Genomic DNA, 25006 nt, shown 5'->3' with positions numbered 1-25006 from the left:
TCAATATTCAGCTCTTATGTTTTTCTCCAGGCCATGCAGAAACAGCCTATTTAACATAGGCACACAGTTGGTGAGGCAGAAGACTAAGGGTAGAAATCCACATTTTTATTCTCAGCCTTGACAGAAATTTACTTCCCTCCATTTGATTTACCTTCTCCTACAAGAAAAGGGACATATCTGAAACTTACTATCTTTTACCAGAGGGAAAAAAGATTTAAAGAATGATTGGGAAAAAAAAAGGACCAGCCCCGTGGCTGAGTGGTTGAAGTTCCATGCTCCGCTTAGGCGGCCTGGGTTCATGGGTTCAGATCCTGGGCGTGGACCTACACCATCCATCAGCCATGCTGTGGAGGCATCCCACATACAAAATAGAGGAAGACTGGCACAGATGTTCACTCAGGGTGAATCTTGCTCAAGCAAAAAAAAAGAGGAAGACTGGCAACAAATGCTAGCTCAGGGAGAATCTTCCTTACCAAAAAGTAAATAAATAAATAAAAAGAAAAAGATATACCAGGGACTTTTGGTTTCCAGTTCTACATATAAGGAGCTTGGAAGTCACCACTCTAACAAGTAAAAAGCTTAAGAGACTGAAAAGTCAACAACTCTTCTTGCCTCCATCAGAGAGGGGAGAACATGGAGCAAACCACTACCCCCAATATTGGAGAGAGACAAGTGAATACAGGAGTCACAACTTACTGGAGCAGAAAATCAGAATACTCAGTGGAACCAGTGCTGGGGCAGGAAAACCTGAACTGTAATTGATGAATATCTGGAGACTCAGTGTGGACAACTGTAAGAGTTAAAGCTTCCAGGGGGACCCAATCATAGGAAGGGCCCCACAATTTTGTGAAATTTACCTCCAGTACCTCGACCAGGTTCTGACAGTAAACACCGAAGAAAAAAATCCTTTTGTGCTTCCAGCAGGGGAAGGAGAAAATGAATCATTTTGAAATATGCCAGAGGACTCTGTTCTTAAGAAGGCATGTCCTCTGGAGAAACTAGTTACCGAGAGCTTAAGCTGCTGGGGTATTTAGCAGAGCCTAACTGACCTGGGAGAAGGAAACTACTCAACTCTAGCCCCCTCTAGCCTTCTACATGGTAGAAGGGAAACACCCAACTCCAAACTACTCCAGCCATCCAGTTCCACATAAGGAGAGAGAAAAAAACCCTGAGAAACACTTGTGAAGCTCACAGTCCAGAGAAATATGCTCACTAAAAGACTTACATCTGATCATAGGACTACGGAATGCTTCCCCTGCCCTCATACCTCACCACGTTATTACTAAAGGCCTATTTATAACAGTTCCTTTTACCGGGTACATCATGTCTGGCTATCAAGAAAAAATTAGAAGGCATAATAAAAGGCAAAAAACACAATTTGAAGAGACAGAGCAAGTATCAGAACCAGACATGGAAAGAATGATAAAATTATCAGATCAGGAATTTAAAATATGTATTATTAATATGCTAAGGGCTCTAATATCCTTAAGTAGGTGAATGGATAAATAAGCTGTGGTACACCCAAACAATGAAATATTATTCAACACTAAAAAGAAATGAGCTATCAAGCCACAAAAAGACACAGAGGAAACTTAGATGCATTTACTAAGTGAAAGAAGCCAATCTGAAAATGCTACATACTGTATGATTCCAACTATATGACATTCTGGAAAAGGCAAAACGACAGAGACAGTAAAAGATTAGTGGTTGCCAGGGGGAGGTGGTGGAGGGATAAACAGATGGATCACAGAGGATTTTTAGGGCAGAGAAACTGCTATGTTATGATACTATAATGGTGGACATGTCATTATACATACATTCAAACCCATAGAGAGTGAACCCTAATGTCAACTATAGGCTTTGGGTGATTATGATGTGTCAATGTAGGTTCATCAGTTCTAACAAATGTACCACTCTGGTGAAGGATGTTGATAATGGGGGAGGCTATGCATGTGTGGAGGCAGGAGGAATATGGGAAATCTCTGTACATTCCTCTTAATTTTCATGTGAACCTAAAACTGCTCTAAACTCTAAAGTCTTAAAAACAAAACGCACAGATTTTTAAATATTATCTCTATATAAAAGAACCTTAAAGATGTATAACAATTACTGGAGGAGTTTACTTAATGTCCAGGTATCAAAAAGGAAAAATATAAGCACCTGTATTTATCCAAAGAGGAGTTCTCAATTCAATCAACTCTTAGTGAGTGCCTCCTACGTGTCTAAAACTAGAATAGTCATCAGGGATATAACAGTAAACTCAACGTATATATCGTTCCTGTGCTCGCTCACAGCGTTAATAGGCTAGAAAAGGGCACCACGAACAATCACATGAATAAAAGAACTACAAATCTGGACCATGCTACAAAGAAACCAAAGGTCTACTAAAATAAAGATTATGGGGAAATCAAAAGGGAGAGCCTTAGAGAGTGATTAAGGCCTTTATTAAAAGCCACATTTAGGGGCCCACCCTGTGGCATAGTGGTTAAGTTTGCTCTGCTTTGGCAGCCCAGGTTTGCAGGTTCGGATCCAAGGTGCGGACCTACACCACTCATCAACCATGCTGTGGAGGCAGCTCACATATAACGTAGAGGAAGACTGGCATAGATGTTAGCTCAGGGCTAATCTTCCTCAAGCCAAATAAAAAAAAAAAAAGAGGATTCGCAACAGATGTTAGCTCAGGGCTAATCTTCCTGAGCAAAAAAAGAAAAGCCACATTTAAACAGTGCCCTCAAGGATGAGTAGGAGCTGACCTTATCAAGGACTAGGAATAGAGCCTCCAGAGAGAAGAACAGCCTGTAAAGAAAGGCTCTTGGTAAAAGATCAGCAAGGCTGGAGATTACAGTGTGCAAGGTAAAGAGACAGCAGGAGTCCTTCACTGAGGATTTTATAGGTTGCTGATAGGCAATGAGAAGCCATTTAAGTATTTAAAGCAGGGGAGTAACATTTACACTTAAGAGATTTAGGTTTATAAAAGAGAGTTTACATTTTAAAAATAAGTGACTTGGGGGGCTGTGTGACCTATTCAGTGAAGTTAACCTGTACTTACCTGCCTTGATAAAAGAAAATTATTCCTTGTCATAGACAAGAAAATTGAAGCTCAGAGAGCTTATACTCACTGACTAAATCACACAGGCAAACTCAGTCAGGAATCCAAAGCCTGAGCTCTCTCCCAATCTGCCACACTTACCAAAGGACTCTACACTCACTTACTCACCCATTCAACCCCATTGAGTCAAAAGTGCACTGGCCTCACAACTTCCTCCTGAAACAATAAAAAACAAAAGTGTGTGGTGATTCTTAAATAAGTCCACAAATTTTTGCTAGGAGCCACCCTAATTTTCTCTCCCTCGAGTGACTTAAAATTTCTTCTGTTTCCCACACTGATGTTCATCATTACTTGAAAAATAGATTTATGCCCCTTTTTATGGCAAAATTTTTCCATGGGATCTTATTTGTGTTTTTTCAAAGCAGCTTTATTAAGATATAATTCCCAAATCATATGATTAATATATTTAAAGCATATCTCTGTTTTAAAAATAATTTTTGAACTCGGAGGTAGCAAACTGGGTCTATCTTTAGCCCACAATTAGTGCAATCGGTTTTTCCTGAGTTTATTTACCTGGTAAACACTTTCAGTTTCTCTAGTTGTTTCATTCATTTTACTGCCTGACAGGGATGGGCAGGGAGCTAGGGCCTAAAGCAACTGCTATCTAGCTGAGAAAAACTCATATGAGACTGTTTCTCCTGGCTTTGGCCCTCACCTCTAAATCTTGTTTATGTAAATTTGGTGGAGACTTCATTTTTAAAGATTGCCACCTGAGCTAACAACTGTTGCCAATCTTTTTTCTTTTCTTTCTGCTTTTTCTCACCTACTCCCCAGCCCCACAGTACATAGTTGTATATTTTAGTTGTGAGTTGCTCTAGTTGTGGCATGTGGGACGCTGCCCCAGCGTGGCCTGATGAGCAGTGTCATGTCCGCGCCCAGGATCCGAACCAGGGAAACCCTGGGTCCCAGAAGCTGAGCCTGCAAACATAACTACTAGGCCACGGGGCCGGCCCCCAAGGTGGAGACTTCTTAATGTAGAACTAACCCGATTGTGATATTAAAAGCTTTTATCAGAAAGGAGGAAAAATATGTATTTATACAGATACTTCTACAAATAATATGAATAAATCCTATATACTTCCTTTATGACTTTGCTGTTGTGGCCTCAAGACACAACTGAGTCATGTACCTAACTTTCTTTTTGTGACATTTTAGCAAGAGTTTTCAAACTTTATGTGGTTCTGACAATACTGTGTGGTCCTCTTGGGAAGGATAATTGCAAACGAATTTCTTTCAATCTGGTTCAAAGTATACTGCTTCTGGAAGATATTCCTTGAAATTTGTGGCATTAAATTAGGGTTGTTATCAATTTTCATCACCTGATGAAGTTTTCTTCCTTACTTTTGGGGGGGAGGGGGTAAAGGTTGAAGGCTAATGAGTATAAACCTGTATTTATAATATCTTCTTTCCTGGAGAATTATTTACTTTGAACAAATGTTCAAATTTACTGTGAAGCTGGATAAAATCTGACTTCTTGCTACTTCATAAAATTTGTCACATTTTATTTTCTTGACAAATTATACATACCTTTCAAGTATTACTAAAACATATCTACTCTGAAAGGATAAAAATCTGACATTCCTGGGAATACTCAAAAGAAATATGCCATCATTTTTTTTTCAAAAATGTTTTGAGTAGCACTTTTAGAATAACTGGCCTCTTGACATGATTACTTTAAGAAAGCATACTTATTTGGATTTTAAATTATTGTAAGTTTGTTTCAAAGTTAGCTTAATTTATCATGCTTATCTCCCTGTATTTAAGTTACAGACATAAAATGTAATACCTTTCTCTTGAATAAATTAAAATCATAGAAGGAAAATACTACTTGTCTAAAGGCTTAAACAAACAAAACAAAACTAAGTGATGACCCAAGCAGACCAGGGCTTTTTATGATTCTCCAAATAACTCTACTGAAACAGGCACACATCAAGAAACAAACTCATTGATGCATAAGTTGCAATGCTGAGAAGGACCAGATATCGAATGTAATGAGTGACGACTACTTCAAAAGTGCATAGTGATAAAGTGAATAGTGGACGTCCCAGCTCTCAGCTCCTGCTGAGTTCTGCCATATAAGAATACAGGCCCAATGTTGCCAGCTCTGATTTTTTAAGAGTTGCTAAGTACTGAAATTTCAATAAATTTTGCCATTTTCTATATGCTGGCAATTAATTTTTTAGAATTTTAAACAATGTCCAAGACACCAGTTTGCAACCTCTGGTCTAAAGTCATTAAGCTCAAAATAAAGCTTTTAAAGTTTTTAGCATAAATAATCTATGTTGCCAAAAACAAGGATGGGAACCCATGAAACACGAGAAAAGTACCCTGTTTAAACTAAAAAGCATCTTGGTTCACTCCAGCATTAAAAACAAGTCAATATGAAAGGTGAGAGTCTGAAGTAATGATAATGCTTTCTACAGAGAAGTTCAGAATATCATGGTTAGAAATGTTAACTAGATAAATTTAATTCATTTCTGTTTCTTACGCAATTGAAAATTCCCATTTTTCAATTTCAAATCCAAATGAGAACAAATTAATGTATTATTCTAAGCATTCAAAACAAAAGGTTATTCCACATTAGATAATGCAAGCATTTATATGACGAACAGATGCGTTTATAAAGGAAAAAGGCTATGATATACCATAGACAATTACAAGTCCATGGCCTGATGATGAATGCAGCTGCTTTTGATATTGCGCTAGGTTAAGGCCACCACAGACACTGCAAATTTCAATTAAAAGCATCTAGTCAAAGATTTAACATTAATACTGGTAAAGCTTTCCCATTATGAAATGATCATTATCATTAAACTTTCCTTGAGCAAGCAAGCCAGCCAATACAGTGGGGAAAGAGGAAGGGCAGTTGGGGTTATAATGATTCTGTACATAAAGCCTGAATTCTATTCCTGTATTTCCCACTAACTTATTGTTAAGCCACACAAGGCACTAACAAATCTCATGAGAGTGCCTGCTAAGCACTGTAATATTTCATTGTATTTTTATTCCTTTTTCTCAACTCAATTACCTAAGTAGTAAATATCTTTCACCTTCTTAAATCCCCATTCTATAACATAATTTTCTCCTCTCGTGGAGCACAAAAGCTTATAACATGGGGGCTGGCCCCGTGGCCGAGTGGTTGGGTCTGGGCGCTCCGCTTCGGCGGCCCAGGGTTTCACCAGTTCGGATCCTGGGTGTGGACATAGTGCCACTCATCAGGCCATGCTGAGGTGGTGTCCCACATGCCACAACTAGAAGCTGTCACAACTAAAAATACACAGCTATGTAGCGGGGGGCTTTGGGGAGAAAAAGGAAAAATAAAATCTTTTAAAAAAAGCTTACAACATGAATATTCCCACACACAGGTTTCTCTTTCTTACTTTTATGCATGAACTAGCCAAAAAGACAGCTGGTTCTTTTTCCCCAAGGTGCCAACAGTTAAGCCTTTTTCATCTCAGGCACATACTACTCTCTCACTTGGTATATGCAAACTAAGTTTAAACTCAGTTACTCTAAAGTTTAAGATACTGCTCTGCTTTAATTGTAGCAATATAAAATGCATTACACTCTTACCTTCCTCTTGCTTTTGTCATGAATGAGTCTTTACTGTTCCACTATATTTATTAGTAACTTGAAGAGCTGCTGTTGAAAATCTGCTACAACATTAAATAAAGTACCACCCTTTTTATTAACTTTTGCCCAATCTCAAAGAATTATTTGTTAATCATTGGCTAAACATATAAACAATTCCACCCTTCTGATTAGAATGTTTAAAGTTATATTTAGTCTCTTCTTTCTTTCAAAGGGTTATTATCTGCTTATTGTCTCATTTTATAGCTTACATAGTAGTGCAAAAGGAATAGATTCCTTCCAGTATTCCTAATACAAAGTCACTCTTTCCCAATAGATTTTACTATTCTCTGCATTCACTTCATAGGACATAATGAAAAACTGGAAATAGTTCACATCTGTCACACTGTAGAACAGCAACAGCTATAACATCTAAAATTTACTGAGCCCTTATGTGCCAGGCACTTTTTAAGTGCTTTAAATACATTAATTCATTAAATCCTTCCAAAACCTTATGAGATGGTAATTTTTTTTTTTAAGATTTTATTTTTCCTTTTTCTCCCAAAGCCCCCTGGTACATAGTTGTCTATTTTTAGTTGTGGGTCCTTCCAGTTGTGGCATGTGGGATGCTGCCTCAGCATGGCTCGATGAACAGTCCCATGTCTGTGCCCAGGACTCGAACTGGCGAAACTCTGGGCCACTGAAGCAGAGCGTGCGAACTTAACCACTTGGCCACGGGGCCGGCCCGAGATAGTAATATTTTTACTATTATCCTCATTTCACAGATGAGACCAGGGAAGGTGCCTAAGATCACAAAACTAGGAAGAAGTGGAGCCAGGATACTTGGCAGCCTGACTCAGGAGCCTGTGACTTACACCACTGTGCTTTTATAAACATTACAATGATTATAAAGGAAGAGAAGTATATTGTTGCCCTAAGACAGCATACTCGTCTTTTTGGGTTTTTTTGAGGAAAATTAGCCCTGAGCTAACATCTGCTGCCAATTCTCCTCTTTTTGCTGAGGAAGACTGGCCCTGAGCTAACATCCATGCCCATCTTCCTCTACTTTATATGTGGGACGCCTGCCACAGCATGGCTGGCCAGGCGGTGCCATGTCTGCACCCAGGATCTGAACCAGCGAACCCCGGGCCGCCGAGAAGCAGAATGTGTGCATCTAACTGCTGTGCCACTGGGCCGGCCCCGACAGCATACTCTTGTAACCTGAGATTACAAATGAACCCTATCCAGTTGCCTCAAAGCTTCTTAAGACTCATCGCTGACTGTGCAACAAATACAAAGATTATCACAAGAGAATTTATCCTTTTAGGAAATAGGAATATATTTTCATGTATATATATACATTCAAGTTTTGTCAAGAAGATACTGCTGAATTACCATGTGAGGTAAAATTTATTATTATGCAGTCCAACGCTCTCTAATGTGTCAGGCAGGGTAACTTTTGAACACAAAGAAGTATCTGAACCATGAGAACTTGATTAATACAAAATTTCATACAGAACTCTTTTGCTCCTTTCAATTTTTGTGATATCTCAAACAGTGGGCACTGTTTTTCCTGTAATCATTCTCCACAGCTAAGTTGTAATAAAACAAAACAAAAGTTATTTATTTTAAGGAGAATGGAGCAACACGAATTCAAAAGGTCTTCAACGGTATTTTACATTTACTAGGATACGGCTATAGCTATACACTCAGAAGCAGCACAGCAGGCTTTTATTTGAATTCTACAAGTGTATACGATCAGCTTTAAGCTTCATCCTTCATTATTTTCAGTAAAGATAACTGAATTCCATCAACTGGAGGAGGTCAAAGTGGGGAGTTCAAGCCTAAAAGACAATTCATATATCCTGAAAGCTGTTAGTACTTCATCATTCTGGTAATATTTAAAGCTCCCTAAGTATAACTTTTTAACTACCAGAACTTTAGGGCTTAATTCACAGCTCTAAATTGGGTTTTTTTTTTTTTTTTAAAGATTTTATTATTTCCTTTTTCTCCCCAAAGCCCCCCGGTACATAGTTGTATATTCTTCGTTGTGGGTTCTTCTAGTTGTGGCATGTGGGACGCTGCCTCAGTGTGGTCTGATGAGCAGTGCCATGTCCGCGCCCAGGATTTGAACCAACGAAACACTGGGCTGCCTGCAGCGGAGCACGCGAACTTAACCACTCGGCCACGGGGCCAGCCCCTAAATTGGGTTTTTACAGTAGTAAGAGCATCTTCTTTTTTTTTTTTTTTTAAAGATTGGCACCTGAGCTAACATCTGTTGCCAATCTTTTTTCTTCTTCTTCTTCTACTCCCCAAAGCCCCCCAGTATACAGCTGCATCCCAGTACACAGTTGTATGTTCTAGTTGTAGGTCCTTCCAGTTGTGCTATTTGGGACACCTCCTCAGCATGGCCTGATGAGCGGTGCCATGTCCATGCCTAGGATCCCAACCCGTGAAACCCTGGACCGCCGAAGTGGAGCATGAAAACTTAACTACTCGGCCACGGGGCCAGCCCCAAGAGCATCTTGTGAGTGCCTACCACACACAGGTACTATATAAGACGCTTCACCTGGGATATCTTATTTAACAACTATCCTATGAGATAGGTATTATTCTCACTTTACCTAGGAGAGAAATAAAGTTTAGAGATGTTAAGTAATTTGCCTAACACTATCACAGCTAAGAAGAGGCAGACAGAAAACTCAAACTCAGATATGCCTGATTCCAAAGCTCTTAGCCACGTCATGTCCTGTCTCATCATATCACATCAGACCTCACCTCATTCAACATGAATGAAAACATCTGCACCTGGGTTTTCAGTTAGTTTTACTGTGTTTTAAGGTATAGATTGAAAAAGAAAATATTTTTACTGCCAAAGAAAGATTCTTTCATTTTTAAAAGTTACGTAAACATTATCAACTTATAAATATACTGACGTATACATATTAAAGCCAGTTCTTCTGATAAACACAACTTATACTAATTTACCAAACTTCTAAATTTTAGTATTAGAACTATTATAGGACTAGGAAATTCATCTTTATTTTCAGATTATATACTTAGCTTTAAACATTAGCTAAAATTACTTGGGAAGAAGGGAATAAAGAAGTCCTAGTACGTACATCTCAGGAGTAAAACAGAAGAGTACCATTTTCTAAAGAGCAACTCATTCAAGGACTGGAAAGAGGAGCCTTTAATTTAAAACTAAGGCAATGTACCAAAAAAGCTTGAACTACTTAAATCTTTTATCTACTTTAATAGATGACAGTATTACACTTATCTTCACCAAAAAGCTCACTCATAGAATTATCTGGTTTTCTCTCTAACTTAAGGTAACCCTAGAGATCACAATATTATTTCTATCTTTGGTTTCCCTAATGATATTTCCAAAAGAGTTAATACAAGGATTGAGAATACCGGCTATTTTACAAGAATTGCTCTGTTAAGACAATCTACAAAAGAAAGCAACATTTGTTTCAAATACTTCTACCTATTATTTCAGAATACATCCTGTGTGAGAAGGGTAAACAAACACAGGCTAATAGGAAAAACATGTTTCAGTACCTGGTAAAAGGGTTTGCTTTTTCTACTGCACTAAAACATTCTTCAAGCCAACTTATGCTAAAAATCAAAAACATAATAGCTTTCACTGACCAGATGGCTTTTCTCCTCCCCTCAAGGAAAATAAATAATAAAACTGTCACAATGAAGCCAGTATTGAAGAGCCACAAACACCTCTCATTGGCATAAAGTCACAAGGATCCTGAATCCTCATTTTTCCTAAAATTATTATTTTTTAAAATTTATAAATAGAAGCTTTGATAACTGCAGGTTGGTAATACAGGAATAGTCAGCATAACAGGCTACAGAACACCCACAGGCCGCCTTGGTGACTGACAGTCCCAAATCATTATCCGATTGAGCTCTCTCCATTGACTGCCTCATTGCTAGCCACCTTTCAAAGAACTAGCAGGTTTCCTCCCAAGAGATGTACTTCGTGATTGAAGATTTGAATTTTTAAGCTTTAAAGTAACTTTTCACCTAATTATTACTTTAAAAAGAATGCCTTATCACAAGCTTAATAGTAAAAAGTCTCTCCAATATTGACGGGCAAAATTAGAATTTCAACCTTTTCTGTTGATCAAGGGCATATTAGATTGTCACACAAACTACATTCTGATTTCAGTTCCTCGAGTATAGAGAGTCAACTTACTCTTGGTATTTCCTGTCTTATTTACTTCATTTCAAAAAATTTAAGGATATGGACAAAAGAAAACCTACTTAAAACCTGCCTGTAAGTTCAATGTAGAAGCAAATCTTGTTTATCACTGTACTCCCAGTGCCAACATTGGGCCTAACACATAGTAGTTGCTCAAGAAATTGATGACGCCTGAATGAATAACATTAACCTAGTTTATACCATCCATCCATCACTATACTAATTGATTGTGGCTTTGTTTTTCTTTTTGAGGAAGATTAGCCCTGAGCTAACATCTGCTGCCAATCCTCCTGTTTGCTGAGGAAGACTGGCCCTGAGCTAACATTCGTGCCCATCTTCCTCTACTTTATATGTGGGATGCCCACCACAGCATGGCTTGCCAAGTGGTGCCATGTCCACACCTGGGATCCGAACCAGCAAACCCCAGGCCGCTGAAGCGGAATGTGCGAACTTAACCACTGGGTATAACTGTTATAGATATAACAAACTAGAAAATATATATGCTACATGTATATACATTCTGTTTATCCATTCATCTGTCAACAGATGCTTGGCTTGCTTCCACCTTTTGGCTCTACTATGAACAATGCTGCTATGAACATTAATGTACAAATATCTCTTCAAGACTGTGATTTCAATTCCTTTGGATATATACCTAGGAATGGAATTGCTGGGTTATATGGTAGTTCTATATTTAACCTTTTGAGAAACCATCAAACTGTTTTCCACAGTGGCTATACTATTTTATATTTTCACCAGCAGTGCAGAAGAAGGTTTCCAATTTCTCCACATCTTTACCAACACTTGTTTTTTTCATAATAACCACACTAATGGGTATGAAGTGGTATTTTATTGTGGTTTTGATTTGTGTTTCCCTAATGGCTAATAACATTGAGCATCTTTTCATGCGTTTATTTGTATATCTTCTTTGGAGAAATGTCTTTCAAGTTCTTTGCCCATTTTTGAATTGTTTTTTTTGTTGTTGAGTGATATATATATTCTACATATTAATCCCTTAGATATGACTCGCAAAATTTTACCCCATTTGTAGATTGTCTTTTCACTTTCTTGATAGTGTCCATTGATGTACAAAGTTCTTAATTTTGATGAAGCCCAATTTATCTATTTTCTCTTTGGTTGCCTGTGGTATTAGTGTCATAGCTATAAAACTATACATATTGCCAAATATATATATTTATATATTTGCTATATATATTGCCAAATCCAATGCATGAATATTTTTCCTAATGTTTTCTTCTAAGAGTTTTATAGTTTTAGCTGTCAAGCTTAGGTCTTTGATCCATTTTGAGTTAACTTTTGTATATGGTGTAAACTAAGAGTCCAACATCATTCTTTTGTATGTGGATATCCAGTTTTCCCACCATCATTTGTTGAAAAGATGGTCCTTTCCTCCACTGAATGGTCTCAGCACCTTTGTTGAAAATGAACTAACCACATAACATTGTTTACAATGTACAGCTTTTAAAGTGGAAAAAAGAAATGGGATAATACTACACAAATTTAAAGTTCTGGTGTTTGCTTTTTTTCTGTAACTTACTACATCTTGGACTTGTTCCTGTCAGTATGGTTCATTTTTTTAAACAGTTATACAGTATATACAGATATTTCTAAGAAATTCCCTATAACATGGAATACAATTCCATAGTTTACTGAAAACCAGAACCTGGAATTAAATTTGAAGTGTGAATCTGTAAATTGCTTAACAGGCTAACTAACCTTAATCTTCACTTCGCACTTGCAATGCTATTAAAATCAGACCTGTTAATTAAGATGAAGCCTCCCATGTCTATAACTTGCAGTTGAATAAAAGCTAAAAGACTGAAATATCAATAGCAGATGATCAATTTGTGTCAGAAAAATTCTGACAGTTTCCTAGTTTTGAAGAACAGGATAGAATAGGACAAAATTTCACTCAGTGAGACTTTTGGCTCTACTCACGTGTTTTGAGAGGATACTTTGATCAAATTCAATCTTCACTAATTCATCAAACACCACTATGCGAAATAAATATGGACCAATCTCAAAGCTACTTACTAGGTCCCTATACTTTTTGAGTATTTTCTTTGAACTCCTGCTGTTCAGCAGAATCATTAGTAAAACATAAACTACACAAAACCAGGATCTATACCTCCCTTAATATCCTGACTTAATAAGATGAGGATGAGCAGGACACTGTTATTTTTTAAATATGCAGCTAGGATTGAGAACCATTACTCTAATACAATATTTGTTATCAATGTTTCTCTAAATGTGGCAAAAAAAACCTCCATGCATTTGCTATTCTTTATAAAAACAAGTATTTCTAGCCTCCAACTCCTGACCCACTTAATTGGAATCTTGGTGCAAGACCCAAACATCCGCAGTTTAACAAGCTCTCCAAATGGTTCTTTTGCACTGGAGCTGAAAAATCACTGCTATAGGAAAGTACTGAAAATTTTACTTAATGCATATACATACCCATAAATGTATGTAAAAGTTTTTGTAATGCGTCAACTTAGCTAGGATAAACAAGATTTCCCAGAATTCCTTTCCCTGTTTGTTTCTGGTTAGGGTGGGACACAAAAGACATTTTCATGCAACACCTGGAAGGTGGAAGTGAAGCAGCAGACATTTTGGTTTTCATGGTCAGAAGGTCAGGACAGGTGCTTTTATAGCTCACACGTTGTCACTCATCTGCTAGCTCACTTTGTTGGTGTGTGGAAGTAGCCCAGGCCTGTAATGATTCCATCTTCCCTTGTACCCAGCTTTAGCGTCTCCTTCTCTTGGGCCAAGTGCATGTTTAGCTCCTTGAGTAAGAATGCCCAGCTTCTCCTGCAGGATACCTACACCAACAAGCTTAAAGGGAATGGCAACTGATAAGCATTTTAGTCTGTCTTTGTCAGTTCTAGCTTGTGCTCATGGCTTCCAATTTCCCATGTTTTTTTACCAACTACCTGCCTGTGAACTTCAAGCTCTAGCAACAGACTCAGACTTACAGACTGCTTAACCAGCTCCCACAAATGCATAGTCAAATACCTCACTAATACATACATATATCCTAGTGATACTGCTTTCAGATTCAACTCTTCATACAATGAACTAAGGAAAAACCACTGGCCTAACTCTTATTTTATTCTTATTAAATCCATTGCAGTAGTCCACTTCTCATTTCACCTTTATTCTTGTACTCCTATGTTCCAGCCACTGACACAAAACGGCAGGAAGACAAAAAGAACCTTTCCAAACTCAGGTAACCTTCCCAAAATGTATTTTAACCATCTATTTCTGAATATATAATGTAGAATTTTCTATTTTTTGCTGTGGAAGATTTTCCCTGAGCTAACATCTGTTGCCAATCTTCCTTTTTTTTTTTTCTTTGAGGAAGACTGGCCCTGAGCTAACATCCATTGCCAGTGTTCCTCTATTTTGTATGTGGGTCGAGCCACAGCATGGGTGCTGACGAGTGGTGCAGGTCCCTGACTGGGAACAGAATCCAGGTTGATGAAGCAGAGTGCACCAAACTTAACCATTAGGCTGCTGGGCCGGTCCCTACAATGTAGATTTTTTTTCCCCCAACACTGTGCTACACAAAGTCTTTGGATAGATTTCCATAATCGCTTCTTCCTACACAACCCAATCAAAGAAATACAGATGGCAAGAGCCCATTTATTCATTAACAAGTATTTATTGACTGCTATGCACCAAGTATTAAAATAGACTCTAGGGATACAAAAACAAAACATAGTTTTTAATGGTTTAAAAGAATATGATTAAGGCTCTTATAGATGTGCAAGAGGCATTTGGGAGTATACAGAAGCAAAGACAAGAGACATCTAACAATTTGGTGGTTAAAAATACTTCCAAGAAGAGGGAGATTTAAACTTGGGAGTTCTGAAAAAAAGCATAACGGAGAGAAAAGGAGTTGCAGGGAAAAGACTATATAGCAGGTGCAAAGGGATAGAGTCAAGGGAATGTACTCTCTGATACAGTGGTTCTCAAAGTATGGTCCCTAGGTCAGCAGCAGCATCACCAGGTGGGAATTTGTTAAAATGGAAATTTGGGGGCCCTGCCCCAGATCCACTGAATCAGAAACTCTGGAGGTAGGGCCCAGCAGTCTGTGTTTTAACAAACCTTCCAGATGAATCTGACACATGCTAAAGTTTTAGAACTACTGATCTATTCTGATTAAGGAACTGTAATTACGTTATTAAGGTTAAAGTAAAGGAAGCATGAGGAGGCAGTAGTGCCTACTGACAACTGTCAGAGGTCAAACTACACAAGGTTTTGTATGCTAACATTAGGTCCTGAAAGACACTGACAGTTCCCAACTTCTGAGGCTCTTTTCCTCTCAATTATCACGGCCCTCAACAACTAGAAAATACACATTCTTTTCAAGGTCTCACAGAATATTTATGAAACTTGACTATGTGCTATGCCCAAGAACCACCAAGCTTCATCCACAAATTTTGATGTTATATTTTCATTATCACTGAGCTTTAAGCTACTGGGGTTTTAAAATTATTTATTTCTTTTTATAATCTTTATTTTTATTTTCTTTTTTTATTTTTCCTTCTTCTCCCCAAAGCCCTCAAGTACATAGTTGTGTATTCTAGTTGTAGATCCTTCTGGCTGTGCCATGTGGGACACCGCCTCAGCATGGCCTGATGAGCAATGCCATGTCTGCGCCCAGGAGCCAAACCGGTGAAACCTGGGCCACCAAAGTGGAGTGTGCGAACTTAACGACTTAGCCACGGGGCCAGCCCGAGAGCTTTAAGTTATTATTAAACCTCCACCATAATTTCTTCTGCAACCTCAGAGTTATTTAGAAGTGTTTTTTTAAATTTTCAAACATTTTAAGTTACCTTTTTAAAAACAGAGTCCCACTTCAGCTTGCAGTGTTATCAGAGAAGGTAGTCTGTATGACACACGTTCTTGAAATATACGGAGATTTTCAGGGGCACTTTTTTTTTTTTATTAATGTTATGATAGATTACAACCTTGTGAGATTTCAGTTGTACATTATTGTTAGTCATGTTGTGGGTACACCTCTTCCTCCTTTGTGCCCTCCCCCCATCCCCCCTTTTCCCTGGTAACCACCGATCAGATCTCCTTGTCAATATGTTAACTTCCACCTATGAGTGGAGTCATATAGAGTTCGTCTTTCTCTGACTGGCTTATTTCGCTTAACATAATATCTTCGAGGTCCATCCACGTTGCTGCGAATGGGCCAATTTTGTCTTTTTTTATGGCTGAGTAGTATTCCATTGTGTATATATAACATATCTTCTTTATCCAATCATCAGTTTCTGGGCATGTAGGTTGGTTCCACGTCTTGGCTATTGTAAATAATGCTGCGATGAACATAGGGGTGCAATGGACTCTTGGGATTTCTGATTTCAGGTTCTTAGGATAGATACCCAGTAATGGGATGGCTGGGTCATAGGGTATTTCTATTTTTAACTTTTTGAGAAATCTCCATACTGTTTTCCATAGTGGCTGTACCAGTTTGCATTCCCACCAACAGTGTATGAGGGTTCCTTTTTCTCCACAACCTCTCCAACATTTGTCGCTCTTGGTTTTGGATGTTTTTGCCAATCTAACGGGCGTAAGGTGATATCTTAGTGTAGTTTTGATTTGCATTTCCCTGATGATTAGCCATGATGAGCATCTTTTCATGTGTCTATTGGCCATATTTATATCTTCTTTTGAGAAATGTCTGTTCATGTCCTCTGCCCATTTTTTGATCGGGTTGTTTGTTTTTTTGTTGTTAATTCAGGGGCACTTTTTAAGGTTGAGTAATTATTTGTTTCATTACCAGAAATTGTGGATTCCACAAAGTACTAATATATGCATAAAGTAGCAACTCTATGGTACTGATTCTTTAAAATTTGAATACAAAGTTCTTTATTTATCCAGTTACTCAAGCTTGTTCATTGTGTTAAGTCTTCTGTCTCCTTACTAAACTTTTTGTTTTTGTGTTACAACTGTTAATACGGTGAATTTGTATTTCTCCTTGTAGTTGTTATTTTTGGTCTATGCATGTTGAACTTGTGTTATTTGGTACAAATAACATTAGAATTCCAGTATCTTCCTGCTAAGAAGAACCTTTTATTATTATATGATGTAGCAGAGACTACTGGTGGCCTCCCCCAATGTTGAGTTTTTCCTCTTTCCTCAGTAAGAAAAATCCAATTTTATTCTGGGCAGCAACGTGCTCCCCTAAAACAAATTTCATCACAGCCAGCAGTGAAAGACCAATGAAGCTGCTAGGTGGAACTTCCACGAATCACTTTGAGAGATGGCCTAATAGCTTGCATGAATTCCAGACCCATCCCCTATCCCTCCCTCCTACATGCAATCTGTGCAAGTTGGTGCTCTACGCAGCCACCATCTTGGACCATAAGGTGGGCCACAAGCTAAAAGACGGTGGTACAGAAACCACTCAGAAAAGCATCCTGAGACCCTGATCATAAAATGAAACCTCCACAATGAGCCTTAGAATGCTAATCTCTATGTGGGAGAAAAACAAATGTCTGTCTTCTGTAAACCACTGTTATTTCCATCTCTACCTAGCAGCAGAAAAGCAATTCTCATCTGAAACATTGACAGTATTTCTAGTAGTGCTCCTTGCCCTGAAGTCTATTTTATTTTACCTACTATTTTTTTTTTTTTTGAGGAAGATCGGCCCTGAGCCAACATCTGCCACCAATCGTCCGTCCTCTCTTTCTGCTGAGGAAGACTGGCCCTGAGCTAACATCCGTGCCCATGTTCCTCTAGTTTATATGTGGGATGCCTGCCACAGCATGGCTTCACAAGTGGTGCGTAGGTCCGCACCTGAGATCTGACCCAGCGAACCCCAGGCCACTGATGCAGGACGTGCAAACTTAACCACTGTGCCAACGGGCTGGCCCCTGAAATCTATTTTATTATTTTAATTACATCAATTTCTTTTGGTTAATATTTTCCCACATATAACACTTTCTATCCTTTTACCTTCGACTTGCTTCTAATATTTTAATCTCTTAAAAATCACATAGTTGTCTTCTGTTTTTACATACAGTCTGACAATCTTTGTCTTTTAACTAGAGCATTTAATTTAAATTCATTATGACTACTGATTTATTTGACCTTATTTCTACCATATCTTTGTCCTACACTTGTTTCTTTCTCCTTTTATTCCACATTATTTGAGGTTCCCCAGTCCCATTCCATGTGCCTTCTAGTTCAACTTTTATTCTTTCAAGAGCTACTCTAGAAATTTTTAAATGCACGTTTAAAGTTAACTATGTCTTACCCTTCTCTCATCTGTCTACATGTGATTTTTTGATTAGATGTTGTACTAGTTTTCTATTGCTGCTGCAATAAATTACGACAAACTTGGTGGCCTAAAAACCACACGAATCTGTTATCTTACAGTTCTGGAGGTCAGATGTCCAAATTCGGTTTCACTGGGCTAAACCTGAGGTGTTGAAAGGGCTGCATTCCTTGTGGACACTAACGGAGAATTCACAGTCCTTTTCAGCCTCTAGAAACCACCTGTATTCCTCAGCTCCTGGTTCCTCTTTCCATTTTCAAAGCCAAGAATGTAACCAGCTTCAAATCTCTCTCTGGCTCTCCTGCCTACTGTTTTCCCGCCTACTGATAAGGATCCTTGTGATTACATTGGACTTCCTGATAATCTAGGATAATCTCCCCATCTCAAGATCCTTAATTTAATCACATATATGAAGTCCCTTTTGCCATTTAAGGAATGTATTCATGGGTTCTGGGGATTAGGATGTGGACATCCCTGGAGAGCCATTAATCTGTTTACCACAGATGTACAGCAGAACTTTTCAGACTTTCTTCCATGTGTTAACCTTATATTGATATTTTCTCTCTTTTGCTTGCCTGTACAGCATTCCTAATTATTTCTTGAGATCTATCTTCTACTTTACTAATTCTCTTTTCAATCTAATATGTTGTTAAATCTGCCCTTGAATTATTTTAATTATTCCATTTTTTTTTAAAGATTTTTATTTTTCCTTTTTCTCCCCAAAGCCTCCTGGTACATAGTTGTATATTTTTACTTGTGGGTCCTTCCAGTTGTGGCATGTGGGATGCTGCCTCAGCATGGCCTGACGAGCAGTGCCACATCCACGCCCAGGATCCGAATCGGCAAAACCCTGGGCTGCCGAAGCTGAGCACGTGAACTCAACCACACAGCCATGGGGCCGGCCCTAATTATTCGATTTTTTTGCTTCTAGATCCTGTCTACTTATTTTGGACAATCTCCTGTTCCTGAGTCATACTCTCAATTCTCCCATTTGTATCTTTAGATATAGTAAGCACATTTATTTTTATATTCAATATCCAGTAATAACATACCTGATGTCTTTGTGGGTCTGATTTTGGTATTTTTTTTTTGCTCATGGTGACCTATTTCCTCAGGTGCTTTGTGGCTTTTTACTGGGAGCTCATGCTCTCTGGAATACTATCTTTGGTAATTCTTTGAGGGCTTTGAGAGGATATTCCTCCCCAAAAACTTTGGATTCACTTGTGTCTTTGGGCATAATATCAAGCTATAATCACTCAAAATGAGTCTCAGCTTAGAGATTTTTTTTGACATTACACAGATAGTGGGGTCCCAAACCTCTATGAGGGCATGTTTCTAATTATAAATATTCAAGGAAAACTTCTTTCTCCTTCTATTCATAGCCAGGTTGAGAAGAATAAATTTTCTGTCTCCTTGCTAGGGTGATGCTTTCTGCTTCCTCTTTTCCCAGTGGGTATACAGTCTTTTGTAGGTTCTGACTTTAGGAAGGTGGATCTCTGGCCTGACTCCATATAATGCATGGCTTCTAGTCTTTGTCTCCTGAGTCCCATGTGTACCTTTTAAAAACTGAAAATACAAGTCATCTAGAACCAGTAGATGCCCTTAGGGCAGCAGTCATTAGATGCTGGAAAACCTCTCTGAATTTGGGCTCTCTCTTTATCTTACTTTTTTTGCCAGCTCAGCCATGATTCGTCCAAGTTTTGTTTTGCTTTGTTTTTATAAATCCATCATTTTTAGGTGTTTAATAATGGGAAGACGTTTGTTTTAAGGACAATTTCTCATATTACTGGAAATAAGTAAATGTACACACCTTTTTTTTTTTTTTTATGAGGAAGACTGGCCCTGAGCAAACATCTGTTGCCAATCTTCCTCTCTTTGCTTGAGAAAGACTGTCTCTGAGCTAACATCTGTGCCAATCTTCCTCTATTTTATGTGGGATGCTACCATACCACGGCTTGATGAATGGTGCTAGGTCCACGGCCAGGATCTGAACCTGTGAATCCCGGGCTGCCAAAGCAGAGCACATGAACTTAACTACCTCGCCATGAGGCCAGCCCCCACACACCTATTCTTAACTGATAATAAACATAAGACGATGTTACACTGGTGGACCTGAAATTAAACCTTCCTTATACATTTCATTTCCTCCCCCTTCTCCTCCTTCCACCCTTCAAAGTTCCTTTCTAAGGTCTGTCCTTTAACAAATAACTACATATAAGGAATTATTACTTTCTAGTCTTTGCCACCCATTTCCAAGACCCCTAAAACTTTCCCAGTATCCCCAATTTTTAAGATATGACTTTATAGACTGTAAACATGTATTTATGATATTATTACCAAATAATAAAAATTAAGTATACTGGGGCTGGCCCCGTGGCCAAGTGGTTAAGTTTGCGCGCTCTGCTGCAGGCGGCCCAGTGTTTCATCGGTTCGGGTCCTGGGCACGGACATGGCACTGCTCATCAGACCACGCTGGGGCAGTGTCCCACATGCCACAACTAGAAGGACCCACAACGAAGAATATACAACTATGTACCGGGGGGCTTTGGGGAGAAAAAGGAAAAAAATAAAATCTTAAAAAAAATCACAATTAAAAAAAAATTAAGTATACTTATAAACTCAAGTGCAGGTAAGAATGGAAAATAAAAATGATTTATGTGTTAGGATGGTACATTCTGATTTTCCTTTCATTTTTAATTATTTTCATTATATTACTTACGCAATAAAATGAACACCATTTTAAACTGGCTAGCTTCCTTTTTCCACCCTTGGTTGAAAAGCTATTCCTATAAATGTGCTACTTAATCTTACCAGCCATTCTCTGACGTAACTGTTTCAGGATGTTGGTAAATTTCCACGGGCAGCCAAACTTAAGAAACAGTTACTATAAAGTCTGTCATGCTGCAGTTTTTATTTCAAAGCTACAGAAAGACATCCCAATCTTTGCGACTTTCAGAAATGAGCCAGAAGTATTTTTTATGATCAAAACCAATGCAGTCCCAATACTGCAATCTGCCAATGAAGGGACTCAAGCTGAAATCATCAACTGATGAATGACTACTATTTCAATGCCTCTGTAAAGGAAGTTAGCATGGTTTCACAGCTCAAAGGTGAAGAAAACACATCAACTCACAACAGGGTTCAATGCTAAAGCAATGAACAGAAAATCTAGGGAAATAGTGACCTCTAATTATGTCTCAATTTCTTTACAGGTAAAATAAGAATGACTACCACAGAAACACAAGAAAACTAATCAGAGATGTGGGGCAACCCAAAGAGTGCTCTTACTCTCCATCCCTGTTCTTCCTGTAAACAGCTTCAAATCAGGAGAAGGGAAGTATGTAGGGAAAATGAGTCGAAAAAAGACAACCATTACCTGTAGACGGAACTCTCCTCAGGTCCACACAGAGGGCCAAGGAGTTTCTCCTGTTTTTGCACCTCCATACCAAAAAGAATTCTGAAAAGCACTTGAATTTATTCTGGCTTGTTTATATTTATTACACTTGCAGACAGACCCAGAAACGTCTTTCCCTCCTATGACTTCATACTGAATTTACAAAAATCCATTGAGTCTTCTGGGTCAATCTGCAGTAGTAGTCTCTGACTGGGAAACAGCCTCTCAACTGAAAACACTAAAAAGATAATGTTTCAGAGAAGTAGAGGAGGAAACAGCCTCCTCTCGCCTCAAAGGAGAAAAAGTGCTGCTAACTGTGTTCAATACCATCACACTAAAATAAGAGACATGCATATCAGTTTCACTTTGAAATATTAAAAGCAATGACTAAAAAGGGTGTTTCTTCCTTAAAACCAAGAAAAAGCACAACAGGAAAAGAAACATCTGGTAGGCCCACTAAAAAAGAAACAAACAAAACAACACCCCAAATTCCATATTTTAGCACTGCTTTGTGAAGCATTAATTAAAACCAACCCTCCTCTAGTAGCTTGCTCAGAAGTCAAACATACACCTGCCCACAGGATTCCCACGAGCCTGGACCAAATTCAATTACCAAGGCAGTGTGGTGAAACACAAAATTTTGTACATTGGCTGCATAAAAAGTCTGAGCCTAAAACAATGCTTTATAATTCTAGAACAGGAAAAATGCGGTTACTCAAAAGATAACTGGGTTTCACTTCCCCCTTTTCCTTTTATACTTCTTGTTAATAACCATAAATCACTTCAATAATTACATAAAATCTTCACTCTTAAAGACTAAAGGACAATATCTGATAATTACAAAATGCCTACGGGAAACGTGACATTAAAATAGGAAGTAAAAAATTTTCTTTTAATGAATATTCTAAGAATAAAATTATCAGCGTACTGATCTTCAGATTAATCGTTTTCTCTTCCCAAATTATCACTCATACCTAGCTAACGTTTCTAACCCTTTTCTTAATTAGCCTTTACCCTGTTCCACCTTCGAATCTATACATGCTTCTACCAATTACAATTCTGTCTAACCAAATACTTCTAAAGAATATACTGCAGGTATATGCGCCAAACTGTATCTGTGCACAGATTTAAATATCTTGAAGTATAATAATCCCATATTAGTCTAATCATTAGGATATGTCTTAAATTGATGAATTTGCTAGAAAATTAAAGTTTATCCTTTTAAACCCTAAAACTAAGTGTAAGACATACATACTTTATAACTAAATAGAATCCACTATAAAAATAAATACAAAATAAATTAACCAATTGTTCTTAATTCAATGAGAAAAAGAAATGAGACATAAATGCTGGAAAGGAAGAGAAACAGGGAAGAGAGAATGTTTTACAGCATATTCTTACACATGGATGCTAGGCAGCCAAACACATGATACTATGCAAATACATAATGCTCCTCTTTGATGACTGAAAACCACCACTATGTTTTTCTAAGAAAAATTACATCATCAAGCCATAATGAAGAATGTAAGACCAAATGCTACTATACTAAACGGCCCGAGGCTACTAAACTTTAAGACTATAATTTTTTCTTTATATTGTATCAAAAGTCACTTCCTGACAGTTGGTGTGTTCAGCTCCAGCAGTACTTTCCTTTCCTGGTTTATAATGGGCCTCCTTTAACTTGCTATGAGCTACAAGCAAATCTGTTAGGAAAGTTAGGTGTCTTAGTGAAGTCAGATTATGCTCCTGGAAGCTTCAGGAGTATACTCTTAAGAAAAGTACATGAGTTTTAGGACTCAGACTTTTAGAATACACACTTCCAAGCCTACACTCAATTCTCAGTTGTGTACATATGAAGTCTCAAAGGGACATAAACTACAAGAGTTCACATGGGTGTAAAACTATGGTTGGATAAAAAGAGCCACTTTGGGGCTGGCCCTGTGGCCCAGTGGTTAAGTTCACGCACTCCACTTAGCGGCCCAGGGTTTCGCTGGTTCGGATCCTGGGTGCAGACACTGCACTGCTCATCGGGCCATGCTGAGGAGGTGTCCCGCACGCCATGGCTGGAAGGACCCACAACTAAAAATATACACAACTATGTACCAGGGGGATTAGGGGAGAAAAAAGGAAAAATAAAATCTTAAAAAAAAGGGCGACTTCATTTCATAATTATGTCAAATACAGCAGATCTAGGAGCAGTAGGTAGACATGATTTGTGTACTGAAAATGATCACTGCTCCTTAATTAATAAGACATAGCCTTATGTTTTAGAAAGGGCAGACTAGTTGGAAGATCAGCCCAAATAATGTCTTTCTTACCGTATGAACTGTAATAATTTAAAAACATTTAATGGGACCAGCACCGTGGCCGAGTGGTTAAGTTCACACGCTCCACTTCAGAGGCCCAAGGTTTCACCAGTTCGAATCCTGGGTGCAGACATGGCACCATTCATCAAGCCATGCTGAGGCAGCATCCCACATGCCACAACCAGAAGGACCCACAACTAAGAATATACAACTATGTACCAGGGGGCTTTGGGGAGAAAAAGGAAAAAAAAAATAAAATCTTTAAAAACATTTAAAAAAGGAAAAAGAAAGGCTATGTGTTAAAATAGAAACAATAAACCACGTCAATAAAAGACTAATTTCTAATTAAGAGTCCTTTGGGTACATTCCTAATACAAATAAATAGGAAGAGTCTACAATTAAAATGTGAAATGTAGGGACTGGCCCGGTGGTGCAGCGGTTAAGTGCATACATTCCACTTTAGCGGCCCAGGGTTCAACGGCTTTGGATCTCGGGTGTGGACATGGCACTGCTTGGCATGCCATGCTGTGGTAGGCATCTGACATATAAAGTAGAGGAAGATGGGCATGGATGTCAGCTCAGGGCATCTTCCTCAGCGAAAAGAGGAGGATTGGCAGCATTTAGCTGAGGGCTAATCTTCCTCAAAAAAAAAAAAAAAAGGAAAAAAGTGAAATAGAAAGGCCTTTAAAGCAACTTGCTCATTGTTAGGGTAGCCAGTGCCTCTATGATTCCGATTCCACCAATAATTTTCTTAGCAAACTATCTTTTCTATAGATGTTTTTCAGGCACGGGTGGAGATGATTTTTAGTAGCTATAACCCAACAAACCTTCAGGGCCACATAATACTTGCACCACATCAAAAGTCAAAGTGGACTTGTCAGCACTCTACCAAGTCTTATACACATGACAATGTAAACTAGAAAAACCAGGTCCTAGGGCCAGCCCGCTGGCACAGCACTTAAGTTCGCAAGTTCCACTTCAATGGCCTGGGATTCGGCAGTTCAGATCCCGGGTGTGGACCTATGCACCACTTATCAAGCCGTGCTGTGGCAGGTGTCCCACATATAAAGTAGAGGAAGATGGAGATGGATGT

The 25006-nt window shown here is 38.4% G+C and overlaps 1 protein-coding gene across 32 annotated transcripts in view; it reads right to left on the bottom strand.

Moving 5' to 3' along the window:
* Positions 1 to 25006, bottom strand: part of CSNK1G1 (casein kinase 1 gamma 1) — a 189558-nt gene that overhangs the window by 133170 nt on the left and 31382 nt on the right. For 8 of the 32 annotated variants that reach the window (XR_011527534.1, XM_070577243.1, XM_070577253.1 and 5 more), the window contains one exon: positions 3218 to 3265. The exons of the other annotated variants lie outside the window; for them this stretch is intronic. The gene's annotated coding sequence lies outside the window, so the exon portion shown is untranslated. The remainder of the gene's footprint in view (positions 1 to 3217; positions 3266 to 25006) is intronic. 32 annotated transcript variants of the gene reach the window in all.

The sequence above is a fragment of the Equus przewalskii genome, chromosome 1, assembly GCF_037783145.1.
Source record: "Equus przewalskii isolate Varuska chromosome 1, EquPr2, whole genome shotgun sequence".
NCBI classification, from domain to species: domain Eukaryota; kingdom Metazoa; phylum Chordata; class Mammalia; order Perissodactyla; family Equidae; genus Equus; species Equus przewalskii.
This window is presented reverse-complemented; position numbering and strand designations above follow the sequence as displayed.